The following is an 11,685-nucleotide window of genomic DNA, read 5'->3' as shown; positions in this document are numbered from 1 at the left end:
TGTTTAATGAAATATATTTTTTTAAATTTTATTTATTGATATTTACAACTGTATAAAAAAATACAACCAGTAAATTTGATCATAATGACATGATACAGGATGTAGAGAAACTACCCAGTAGTAGAACTCTAAAATCAGTTTACAATATAAGGTCACGAGGCCATCTTCTTTTTAATGAAATATGATTTCAGAAAACAGAGGACGTCTATCGATTTGCTATTTAGCCGTGTCCTTAGTTTATTCACAAAATTCCCCGAAATAGAAAATACCTTCTCACTTGCAACCGAACTAGGTTTAATCGTTTTTAAAGCCTGATATAATAATTCGATATTTTATAGAAAACCGATATTTTCTACTAAAAATCCGGTTTTCGAATTTCATAATTTTCTCCAAAAAACCGGTTTTTAAAACCCGGTTTTAAAAACCGACAAACCCTGCTTACAGGATAATACCAGCGTTCAAACGTTCGTAACATCAAGTTAGAAGTAGAAGTTGACATTTGTCCTAATTAAATGATTAGCTATACTTATCTTTAATGTATAAGCTTTAAATATGAAAATAACTAACTAACCTGGTTGTTATTATTTGGGGTCCGATTCCTTAGTCGGGCAAGAGCGCAACGAAGACCTTCCGTCCTGACGGATCCACCTTCCTGAAACAAACAAAATATGAATAAATGGAATTAAATTAACCTTTCAATAATTAAATAAAATTATTTATACAGCCAATATTTTAATTAATATGTACTGGTTGGTCATCGTTAACTAGCAGGTCGATAATATATGTGATTTGTAGGTGTAAAATACCTGGGTTGGTACATTTGGATAGAGGAATGTAGCGAAAGAATAGCAAGTGGCAAAAAATTTTGTTTGGGTTTTTCTAGGAGCTTTTCAATAAGGGGAATCTAGTTGAAATATAAATTGTTTATCATATCCCTTCCACACACGAAAGATTATGACTAGTGAATCGAAGGACATTAACCAATGCCTTCACCTTTTAGGTATATTAGGTATACAATGAACTATGATCCCGAGTGATGATGAGGAAACAATTTTAGGATTTCATATTTTAATAAAAAATAAGATGAATAAAAATATATTTTAAGTTTATGGATGAAACCCGGTTTCGAACGTGGATCTGCCTGTTGAAGACATCTTTTTAACGCTGAGTGGTTCAGTCTGAGGGTATGCACAGGTGTTGCGGAATTAGCCGATGTAACCCGGTTTCTGGATGTTATACACTATCTATTACTTAAACCAAATTATATTAATAGACCTAACAAATACATGACAACATTTACACAGGTTGTGAATGAATGTAAAGTCATGACTATCGGGAATGGAAGCATTTCTTCGTCGTTACCATATAATAGAATAATTGATATTCAGGAAACGTAAGTTTTACGTAAATATAGTATTTATTGATTCTGAATATTTTTTTATATATCAATGAAATTTACAACTGTACATAATACTCCGTTACTTAGGACTACATCTCGACAAACGACTGACATGGAATCCTCATACAAGACTAAAAAGACAAGAAACTGCTCGTAGATTCCGACTATTGCAACATTTACTAGACAAACGGTCTAAATTGCCAATCCATTACAAAAGACTGATCTACATGACTATTATAAGGCCTATCTGGACATACGAAGTTGAGCTTTGGGGCTCCACTAAACCATCTAATTCCTCCAGAATCCAATCCTTACAGTCCAAAATCCTTCGTAAAATCCTTAATGCTCCTTACTTTGTCACAAATCAAGTCATCCATCAGGACCTAAATATTCCATATGTTGCCGATTTGGCCAGAACCAGATACCGTTCCTTCCATAATAAACTTCTCAACCACCCAAATCCACTTGTTTCTAACCTGGCTTCTCCTTCATTACCTAATAATCCTCCTAGGCGTCTGAAAAGAAGATGGCCTCGAGATCTTCTCCTATAGAAATGTTATTGGAGTTCTATCAGTGGTTAGATTCTCCACATGTTTTTATCATGTCACTATGTCACCTACAGCAAATTTACTTGTTGTATATATGTGTATACAGTTGTAAATATCAATAAATAAATTATTAAAAAAAAAAGTTTATAATGGAGTGATACAGGCTGTATAGAAACTACCCATTGACTGTAATAACGTTTTTACATTAGCAGGTCTCGTGCCCTTCATCTTTTCAGGCACCTCAGAGGATTGTCAGGAATGAAAGGGGAAGCAAGGTTAGAAACTAGTGGGTATTGAATGTCAATGTTTAATATTTTACATAAATTTCGAATGAATTCATTTCTCAAAAAAATTTCATTGGTAAGGATTTATTTTTAATCTCCTCATATATAACTGTCCTCATTCAAAACCACACAATTTTTAGTATTTTTTATCAATTTTATTGTATACTATTCAAGTGTAAAATTAAAAGAAAAAAAAATTAGTGAGATGTCTCTACTTGTGTTATCATATTTTTCACAGAATTTTATAATAGGTCAAAAATAACTTTTCAAACGTTAATTTGTATCTTCATTAAACTTTAAATCTGTTAAAAAAGTCGGATTACAGATAATTTATAAAAGAAAAATAATGAAGACAAATAAAGAACGTGGACTTTAAATGTTTTATTAAGCGGTAAGAATCCATATGGTTCAGTTCTCTTCCAGACTTCGGAGTGAACAGATCGGTTTGTCACTTTGTTCTGTGAGACAATTCGTGCCATCGGTCGTTAGATTTCGGCTGGAAATTCGCAGAGAGGGCTTCCAGATAGTTTAACAGCTAAGCATTTTTTGTATCATATTACATTTATACATATTTATTTATATCAATTTTCTTGTTTTATTTTATTATTATTCTTTATGCGAATTATTCCATTCTATAATTTTTACTTTTCTATTTTGCTTGACCTTAACTGACGCATGTGGGAACCACTAGACCCTTCCTGTCTACCGATCTGTCTAGCCCCGTAAAGAAAAAAAAAAAAAAAATGTTTCGTAGAAATTAAAATATACCCCGAAAAAATTATTCCCTAAACAGCAGAGAATGTAATGCCTACATACTTAATAGCAGAAAAACTTCAATAAATATCTCGATTTTGTATTCATAAGTTTATAAAAAAATTGAAGGGAAATGACAAAACGATAATAAACGTAAAAGTTGGACCTTTATTGATTCAGGGATTAAATTTTTAATTGTCAACAAACCATTCTTCTTCACGGAATTAAGAGAGTAATTCCCAATTCAGACAACACCTTATAATACTCTCTAACATAGGAAGGGAGTTATCCGATGTTTTGATTTCCAATAGAGGAAATAAAAATATTATTAACTTCAAGAATTAAAAATATAGTAAGAATTAAATAAAAACATAATGTTTATGAATTATTTACACAAATTCATATAATAATTTTCTCAACTCAGTTCTAGTCTAGACTCAAAACCTACACACCGCGGTTTATCTGTTTGATCTCTGAAAACAATGGAGTTATTGTTTGGTTTTTCAGTAGACATAGTTTTATTCTATTCCCGTACAGAATTTAATTCCTCAACACTAAAAATTAGGTAATCCCCAAATATTCTGCTGAGAATTTCAAGTCTATTTTTATGTAAGAAGATTCTGCGTGATTATATATCTACTTCGAGTATCTATATACAGATATGATATTAATGTATAAGTGATTACTTATTTTATATATTTACTTTAGTGTAAATTTTATTCATGCTTTAGTCGAATTTATAAACCAAATCATGACGGATCTTCCTGAAAAAATAAAATTTAAATCACCACCTAATTCATTTTTTGATTTACCTCTTCCAAATCCGATAAAAATCATTTATTCAAATACCTCCACAAATGATAGGTTCTTTACTGTTATACTGGTAGGAGAAAGGTGTTAGGGGGTTATAAGGTGTGAAGTTTCAATATCAAAGCCTCTGTAAGTGGCAGTTACGTGATACAGCTACGACGGATATTGTTAACAAACACGCAAAACTTGATAGTACGATAGTACTTCCACGATACTAAATGCCCTAGCTTACACGATCTTAGTAATTGTTACTGTCACCGTTGAAATGGGCCTTAGCTAATCTGATACAAGGTTAATATCAGTGTGCAAGAACTATATTTCTTATGTATATTTTTTTGTGATTTTAATTTCACTGAAACACATGTTTCATGAAAACAATTTATTGAAAATTAAAATTTTAGTAATAAAAGTACCACGGTAAAGAACTGTAACCAAAAATTACTCATCATAAAATGATCTGATAATGGTTTCGTACGTTAGAGAAATCTGAAAGGAACATATTCATCCAAATTTAGGGCGACCTAGACGAGAAAACAATCTCGCAAATAAAAATCCAATGGCGACTTCGAAGAACAAAAGTACGGATTGTGGGAGAAGGGACAAGCATTTGTTGTTCGCCAACACTTACGAAGCCGATATGTCTTGGAAAGGGCACGATGTGGTGAGGCACCGATGATATAGCGAGGAATCGGGAAGTAGTTGGGAATGAGAAAATTGAGTTGGGAGGAGATGAAGAAAGCATTGAACAACTCTCTCAACTCCAAGGAGACGGTATACGTCGTTGACAACGAAGGCGAAGCCTCCATTTGGGTCTTTCTCCGGAGTTCCAGAACAGAAGGCCAATGGAGAGGTCGCCTCTTACACTGATCTTCCTCAAGGAGGAGGATTCTCCAGAAGATCGCACGGATTATCAACGGGGGGAACAGCCTCTGGACGCTTGTACATATACTAAGTTCTTAAAGAGAATTACAACTGTAGAAATATTTCTACTTGTTTTTATGTACATAATTAAGACCTTTAGGAGGAAAAAACAGTATTCATGCAACAAAATTCGAATTTGTTCAATTAAAATAAAAGAATGTTAGAAACAAACTAATTTAGCGTTATATTATTTTTTAGCTAAATTCATCAACAGTATAGCAGAAATTAAAACATAAAAAAACTGAGGAACAGTTTACTATTAATTAAATTAAACTGTAGTACCCAAGCAAAAAAAATAATACTAGCAATTCACAATCTGAAAAACCAATTCAAAAATAAAGTGGAGTCCCACTCAACAATAAATTAATGTAAAGGTATAATTATTTTTTTTGACCTTCAAAACTTTGATGAATTTATTAAAGAACTATATGTAAAAGACGTTAAAACAGATACAGTGATTACATAACACAATCGAATAATTATTTAATGATATTTAAGTTTCCCATTTTACTATAAGACATTTAAGTAGGCCATTACAATGTCCATATAAAACTATATATTAAACTTCCACTTTGCCGTACGATTTGCATCATTTTTGGGGGTCATAAAAATTTCCATGACCACGAAGACCGGATGGTTTCTCCCGTATGTTGTAACTACGGTATACCAGAACATTGGGTAGCGTCCAACGGGTGTAAAAATCCCAAATATTGCATAAATTTTATGAAAGAATATAAATGTCTCGACAAAAATTGCCCGGTATTCATTATGGGGAAGATTTTTTAGACAATTTAAATCAAATGCACGTCAAAACTTAATTTAGACCGATCTTTGCAAAATTGTCGCGGAACAATCCATAAAAACTTGTATTATCAACACCCAAACTGAAGAATTTTTAAAATGTTGCTTATCAAACACAAACGGAAACTTTTCTAGTCCTATTCCTTCACCACACGTCTTCTCGTTTGTCTACTGCAGTGGTTTCCAACCGCTAGTCTGCAAGAGCACTGGGTTAAGCCGCGGTAGGCACCGGTGATATATATTAGGATTAATTGTTAGAACTATTTCATTAATTGTCCTTCTTGGTGTTTGGGTGTTAGCTGAAAGGTTGTAACAGGTAAATACACAATATTATTGAATTATAATGCACTTTTAAGCTACCTAATGTTTGAATATTTTTCGAGGGGAAGCCCCATCGGCCATAAATCGAGAGTGGGGGTGGGCCGCACTAGATTCAATTTCCGACTTAGTGGTCTACAGACCTCTATAGATTGGAAATCACCGAGTACTAGATCAGCATATCTGCCTCTACGACGACATATTGTAAAATTATTCCTTTCACTAGTAGATCTATTCTTCTGCCGTTTAACCAAAACCGAAATTCTCCTAAAAAGCCTAATATAAAATCGGCCAAAAAATAAAACAAAACATTATCCAAGAACTAGCGGTGAGAAGATAATAGATGGTAGTCATGATGCCTAATAGAATTAAAAAACACATCAGTTCATCTTACTTATTAAGAACAATAAATAAGGATTGCCCTTCCCTCTTAAAAGTCCCAGGGCCGTCCGTAGCTCAGATGGTTAGGCCTAGGTTTATTGTTCTGAGATCTGCGAGCGGCGCCGGTTCGAATCCGGCCTGGGGGCGGAACATCACGTTCGCTGGGGATTTCCTTAAAAAAAAAAAAAAAAAACTATCCCATAAGATACTTCAACTACTTAATATTATCACACTTTAGCTGTGTTTATTTTTTTAATCTCTCCATACCCTTCACTTTCGAACTATCTATAATCTGTTCTATCTATTACCTCACACGCCCAATGGTAAAATAATTCAGTGGAATCGAAATGATCTTCTAACTTATTTCGCTGAATTACGGCTATTGATACAGGACTATCTAATCACTGTTCTATACCTGCAAGAAACTCACTGATAGGATGACACTCTTAGATCTACGTTTTATAAATAATACTGGCGAAGCTTGTGGAAGAATACTGACAATGGTCCCCAACGATCATTATTTGAACAAACAACTATATAAGATGTTGCTGTCAGGATTCTTGGTGACTCTCCTCTTATAGTTTGCAACGTTTACCTCCTACATTCTACAATTACAAAGCTTATCTGCTAAATATTGACAAACGGTTTTATGGCTCCCTTCCTGATCATTTATGACGTACGGAGGAGGGTTATCTACAATCACCCTTCTCTAACTATATATATAGTAGAGGGCCTAGTTTTAATTACGTGACAGCGCCACAGAAATAAAAGTCGAACCCCAAGGCTGGATTCGAACCGACGCCGCTGCTAAAACCTACGCCTAAACTCCCTGATCTACAGCCGACCCTTCCACGCCTACTGACTGGCCTACTGCTAATACAGTTCTTTCGCATCTTTTTCGATACTCTCTATCCATCTGGTTCTTGGTCTCTTGCCCCACCCATCTTCACCTCCTTACCTTTATATCATTAGATATTGACTGTCCAGCCTCTGCAAGCAGTTCAAATATGCATATATAACAACTCGGAATGAATAATTATTTAACGTTTTAAAACCACTATTTTTTATTCTGATCAATATTGACTAGTAATTATACATAGTTTTTTATTAAAGTAATCAACAATTGGGGTGAAATAACAGACTTTTTCTTCTCTAGGGCTCTTATATGAGAAGAGAATAGGCCAAACCAGACTCATACATTCCTATCTCATTACAAAATAAACGCTACCAAAATGTCAATATTGTAATACAAATATGTGGATAAGCCATAATATCACTTTAACAGTTTTCGATTAAATTCAAATATATCAACAACCCTTAGGGACGATAATAAAATAGAATTAGTTTTCAAATCCTCAAAAATATGACATCGAATAAATAAAACAATTTATCATAGAGCAAAACAAAGGCCGCCAAAAACACTATTACATTGATATCTTCCTGGACTTGAAATATTTTTCGCCAAACAATTTCCTGCTTATTAACACATGTCAATTAATAAAGCTTTCCACTGGTTCAAATCTGTACTTCATATAGTATATTATCTGATTTACGAGTATACACATGTATATTAAACACACAATTTTGTTTTTTTGTTAGTGTGTTAAATGTTATTTTTGCGCAAAAGAGCATTTGGAGAAAGTACAGAACTATACCAACTAAGGATTACTTTTAATAAATCTAAGGAGATTAACACATGAGATTGTGAAGAAAAAACAAAATTAAACCTAGTGCAGTAAAGAGGTGATCCGCGATACCGTTTTGAGCGGCCTGTGAGAGCTTAGAAAAAAAAATTAATTTGAAACGCCTTCGTTTTTGAAAAAAAGATTTTAAAATTTAAAAATATTTTGTCTATATATCTTCCTTATTTATGTATAATATATAAAATATATTAATAATAGTATGAAATACTTGCCCGAAAGAAATATTACTACTTTTGATTTTATTAAGAACTTTACTAACATTTTTGATACTTTAAAGTTCAAAAATTCAAAGTATATAATTATAATATGGCCTGGAACCTCGTTCAAGTTTTTGATTTTGGCCCATGCGGCTTTACTGGACAACCCTGCTTCACAGGCTGTAACAGTGGATTGCCTTCTCCGTGTGTAGGCAGTTCTTAACCAGCCTTAATCGCGTGCTCCAGTTTATTTAGTTTGTGTTAAATTTATATAAATTGCTTTGTGTTTATTGTGTTATAAAATTGTTCCTAATCAATCGAATGTGTACTTAATTGTCACAACAGTTGGCGATGAGGATAAAAACAGTGCAAGAAGTTAGTAAACCTACTCAGAAAACCGGTCCAATGCTTGCTCAGCCGCATTTTAAGTTCATCAGGTAATGTCTTTTTTAATCAATCAAATGTGTACTTACTAAACTCGGAATACTTCGAAATGATACAGCATTATTTATTTTAAGTAGGTTACTCAATCCATATGATTGTATAAATTTGAGTTATCGGATTTAAGGGCGAAAAAAATACTAATGTTCATCATATGATCTAGAACTGACATTGAAAAAGATAAAAATCTGGGTCTGTTTATGAATAAAATACGTTCTATTACAAGGAAGTTCAAAAAAAAAAAACTATCCAAATTTTTATTTTAATGTCTTAAATAAAAAGGGCTTTTTCTTCCAATAGTCATAAAGCCTACTTCTTCACAGTTTAACCGATTTAAGGTTTTCAGACGTTTGCTTGTCCCATAAACATTGACATTCATTTCATATCAGTTATCCAAGGAATAAAAATATTTTTGCCCAGTAAAAATAATAACTTTCGAAGTTGTAAAACGAGTGTGCTTCTGATGCTGCTGTATTTCCGGCTATGGCGGTTAATTTTTTTAAAAATATTTTAATGGCATTGGAATTTTCCATACAGCTAGTTATAACTATATTTATTTGTATTCCCATTATTTATTATTTACAAACTAAATATATTTATTTATTGAATATAAGTACTACGTGATATTGCCTATTTCTTCAGGATTTTAGATGTTAACAATTTCTTATATCGTCATTACTAAAAGGATTTAGAAAATTTATAAATTTTTTCCTTTGATTTTGATAAGGAGGACATTCCAAATAGATATGTTGTAAAGTTTCTTTTTTGTTACATTTATCGCATTTCGCAGAATTCTTTACTCCGATACGTTGAAGGTTTACTTTGAACAATCCGTGATTCATTCTAAATCTAGAAAATTTCTTTACTATATCCTTCAATTCGGAAAACCATGGCTTGGTCAGAATTCGCGACACATTCCGCTTATAAAATCTACCTGTGTAAGACTCTTGATAATGCTAGAAACATTCATCTAACATATTTTCTTTAATCTTCGTTAAAAAATCCGTATATGGCAGTTTATGTCTGTAACATGAGGTAGGTTAACACAAGCTTTAGCTATCTCATCATTTTCCGTAACTACCATGTGAGCTTTGACCAACATAAATATTTGTTTTTTATTGCGTAAAAGTATTCTCGAATTACATTAACTAGAATGTTATTTTAATCTAAATTACTATTATTTTTAATCGCTAATAATGAACTCATACAATCAGCTATTATTATGAATTTGTTTTCACTTGTTCTGTTTATGGACTTAAGAGCTTGCAATATTGCATATAATTCAGCGTTACAAATAGATGTGATGTTTGGTAATTTATATTTTGCCGAGTATTTGTACTTTGAGATGTAAACTTAAAGCGGTATGACTTGGTGTACTTAAAAAAACAATCAACTGGCCCTCATTTTTTGTTTTAAAGTGAGCATGTTGTGGTCACAGTATGAAAAGATAAAGATGTGTACGTATGGGTGGGCGTATGTGTATGTATATTTTGTTTTCATCGTTCCTGTTTATGTATACACATGATGTTTATTTGTTGTATTAGAATTAAGCCCATATACAATACATGTACGGCTTAAGGCTAGTAACTTAGACTATGTCCTCCAGTCCTCAGTCACTTGTGTGTTGGCTCGATCGCTTTCTTATGGTTACTATGGGACAGCAGTCTACAAACCATATGATTAAATATTGCATACGAAATGACTAACTTCACCGGATGACCTTCGCCCGGCAAGTCAGAGATCTTGAGTTCGAGTCTGAGTAAAATAAACTTTTTTTTTTTTTAAATTAAAGTACAACTAAAATGTGCAGAATTCCATATCATATTTACAATTTTACAGTAATAATTAATTTTAATTTTAAAAAATCAGGTTGTATATATTTATTATTTGCTACGTTTTAATTAATGCTTATTTTTGTATTAATTTATTTTTTTGGTTTGTAAATAGCATTTTATTTCAATTTTTTATATATTTTTATTTATGCTGCTATTTAGAGCCTTTTTTTTTGTTTCTACATTTAATATTTAAATATAATGATATTTATTGGTAATTAATATTCTGGTAGTTTTGGTAAGTTCATTTTGAACCTCCACGGCCCCCACAGAGGAGATATTTCTCTGGTTTTTCCGAACCCGTATTTTTGATATATCGGAGAGGTCTTGCTCAACGTATTCTGGCTACTTTATTGACTGAAATTTCGGATTGGTAACTTCTGGATAAAACCCAAAACTGTGCGTGAAGTATAGAACATTTGCATAGGGTATAAAATATTTCCATAGGATATTTTTTAAATTAATTTTTTAAAAGTTTTTATAGCACGCGGTGATAATTTTGATGATTTCGATACATCAGTGCAGATAACTAAACTGTTTTTGTGATTATGAATTGAGGAAGAAAATGTTATTTTGAGTCTTGATGTGTGTTTATTTTTTTTTCTATTGGCTCTACAGACCTTAGATTTTTGGCTGCCCAAACCAGCCTTCTCCACGCTTGCCTATCTTGGGCTTCTGCTTTTCAGTTTGCTGCAGGCAGCTTTTTCGCACCTCTGATTGACTCTGTCCATACATCTGGTTTATGGCCTCCCACGTGGTCTCTTGTCAACAATACTGGCATTCATTGTTGTGTAAAAGCGTCCTGATGGATTGCTTCGAGCCACATGTCTCGCCCATTTTAACCTGAGATATTGACAGACCAGTCTCTGCAAGCAGGGAGTGCAATGGCCACGGGGTAAAGCGCGTGGCTACTAACTCCAAGGACACGAGTTCGAATCCGGCTGGGCAGAAAATTGTTTTTCGTTACACTAATAGCCGTGAATAAACTCATGTGGCCCCCTCCTAGGGTCCTCCCAGCCTCTTGAATTGAGTACCTTTAACTGTGTAAAATCTAGCGGTGGAGCGTGATTCTGACCAAATCACCTTCTTGCACAACAGTTGGTCATGCATGGTCACACAACATGGGTTTGTAGCGGTACAAATTTTATTTTTTTAGTCTCTGCAAGCAGTTCAAATATATATGTTTGAAATATCATTTTCTTGTAATGTATTTTTTAATTCAGAGTTTGGCCGTTCTCAGCGCAGAAACCACTTGGCGGTTAGATTTCAAGCGAACAGGTTCGTTTTATTCTCTTTT

The 11,685-nt window shown here is 33.1% G+C and overlaps 1 protein-coding gene across 1 annotated transcript in view; it reads right to left on the bottom strand.

Moving 5' to 3' along the window:
* Nucleotides 1-11,685, bottom strand: part of LOC106692730 (uncharacterized) — an 82,581-nt gene that overhangs the window by 62,207 nt on the left and 8,689 nt on the right. Inside the window, exon 2 of the mRNA XM_014438848.2 lies at nt 572-652. The gene's annotated coding sequence lies outside the window, so the exon portion shown is untranslated. The remainder of the gene's footprint in view (nt 1-571; nt 653-11,685) is intronic.

The sequence above is a fragment of the Halyomorpha halys genome, unplaced genomic scaffold (genome assembly GCF_000696795.3).
Source record: "Halyomorpha halys isolate HHAL.00 unplaced genomic scaffold, Hhal_1.1 Scaffold68.1, whole genome shotgun sequence".
In the NCBI taxonomy this organism is placed as follows: domain Eukaryota; kingdom Metazoa; phylum Arthropoda; class Insecta; order Hemiptera; family Pentatomidae; genus Halyomorpha; species Halyomorpha halys.
This window is presented reverse-complemented; position numbering and strand designations above follow the sequence as displayed.